We start from the raw sequence: 2,212 nt of genomic DNA, 5'->3' as shown, positions 1-2,212 counted from the left end.
GCTGGGATTACAGGCATGTGCCACCACACCCAGCTAATTTTTTGTATTTTTAGTAGAGACAGGGTTTCTCCATGTTGGTCAGGCTGGTCTCGAACCCCCAACCTCAGGTGATCTGACTGCTTCAGCCTCCCAAAAGTGCTGGGATTGCAGGTGTGAGCCACCACACCCAGCTATATGTTTTTCTTTTGAGGCAGATTCTTGCTCTGTTGCCCAGGCTAGAGTACAATGGCGTGGTCTCAGCTCACTGCAACCTCCACCTCTCAGGTTCAAGCCATTCACTTGCCTTCAGCCTCCCAAGTAGCTGGGATTACAGGCATGCACCACCATGCCCAGCTAGCTTTTGTATTTTTAGTAGACACAGGGTTTCACTATGTTGGCCAAGCTGGTCTCGAACTCCTGACCTCAGGTTATCTGCCCACTTCAGCCTTCCAAAGTGCTGAGATTACAGGCATGAGCCACTGTGCCCGGCCTATTGTTATTATTTTACGTGTTATTGGAGTTTGATGCCCTCTCTGCCTGCATGTGTGGAATCCCCAGCCTCCTCCTCCTGTTTCTGTTGCCTTAGTCCTGAAAATCTGGGTTAAATGCCCGTTGATACTTTCACTTTATTCTAGACTGTCCAGTGGGGTCATGCTTTCTGGGACCTCTGGAAAGCCCCAGGACAATAGAAAGTATCTCTTCATGACTCTGGGATGATCCTTTTGTTCCACAGCCCAGGAAGGGCTGATAAAAGCCTTATCTGAGTGACATTCCATTATGGGATTAAATTAGACTTGCTCTAGGGCCTTCTGGCTGCCACTCCAGGCTGGATGCTGGCAGCTTCTGGTTATTGCCTTTGGCCCAATCTGAGGTCATCACACTCTTTGGGCCCAAGGGGCCTTCAGAGGCAGGGGCTGAGGAGAGGCTCTGACAGTCATTGGGATTAGTTTAAATTAGCAAACTCTGACTAAGCATGGAAGCCCACAGCCAGGCACACACTAGGTACTATAGGAAATAGGGAGGCCCAGATATTTACCCAGTCAGCTCCTTTCTGAGGCAGCAAATGACAGGCTCCGTGAAGGCAGTCCACAGGGATGTGGAAGATCAGTAAACAGAGAGTTAATGGAGCAAAGGAATAACCGTGTGATTAATTTCAGGGTAGCTGCTGAATTTCTGTGAGCCTCAGTTTCTTCATCTATGAGCTTAGAACATTAAAATGTAATACAAAGTGTGAACTTAAATGAAAATGTGCTGGCTAAAACAACTGGCTTTGTGCCATTGCTGTTAACTTTTTTTTTTTGAGGCGGAGTCTCACTCTGTCACCCAGGCTGGAGTGCAGTGGCGCAATCTCAGCTCACCGTAACCTCCTCTCGAGGGTTCAAGCAATTCTCCTGCCTCAGCCTCCTGAGTAGCTGGGATTACAGGTAGGTGTCAGCACGCCTGCCTAATTTTTGTATTTTTAGTAGAGAGCAGGTTTCACCATGTTGGCCAGGCTGGTCTTGAGCTTCTGGCATCAAGTGATCTGCTTGCCTTGGCCTCCCCAAGTGCTTGGATTACAGGCGTGAGCCACCACATCTGGCCTGTTGTTCTTAACTTCTCAGATCCTCAGTGTCCTCATGTATGAAAAGGAGGAAATAATATTTCCCCAAGTCCCAGTGTTGTTGTAAGGGTTAGAGAAACCAGGCATGTAAAACCCTTAGTGCTTACCTGCATATGCACACACATTCCTATGTTGCTTAATAAATGGGAACTCCAGCTACTTGGGATGCTGAGGCTGGAGTCTTGCTTGAGCCCAGGAGTCAGAGGCTGCAGTGAGCTATGATTGCGCCTCTGCATTCCAGCCTGGGTGACAAAGTGAGCCTCTGTCTCTAAAAAATAAATAATACATAGGAACTCATGATTTTTTCTTCTTAGGACAGTTTGGATGAGGTGGTCATCTGCTGTTGACTGGCCCCTCAGGAAAGTCAGGAAGTCGCGGCCAGTATGATGTTACCATTGTGGAGATTTGTTTATAGGATCTGGATCAGGCTGGGACCAGCCTCAGCTTGGAGGGCAGAGCAGGAAGGAAGGAGAAAGAGGGGCCTGGGTGCGGTAGCTCATGCCTGTAATCCCAGCACTTTGGGAGACTGAGATGGACATATCACTTGATGTCAGGAGTTCAAGACCAGCCTGGCTAACATGGTGAAACCTCGTCTTTACTAAAAATACAAAAAAAAAATTAGCTGGGCGCGGT

This window comes from Sapajus apella, unplaced genomic scaffold (assembly GCF_009761245.1).
Source record: "Sapajus apella isolate SASKATOON/1434 unplaced genomic scaffold, GSC_monkey_1.0 scaffold71, whole genome shotgun sequence".
In the NCBI taxonomy this organism is placed as follows: Eukaryota; Metazoa; Chordata; class Mammalia; order Primates; family Cebidae; genus Sapajus; species Sapajus apella.
Note: the sequence above shows the minus strand (reverse complement) of the source record.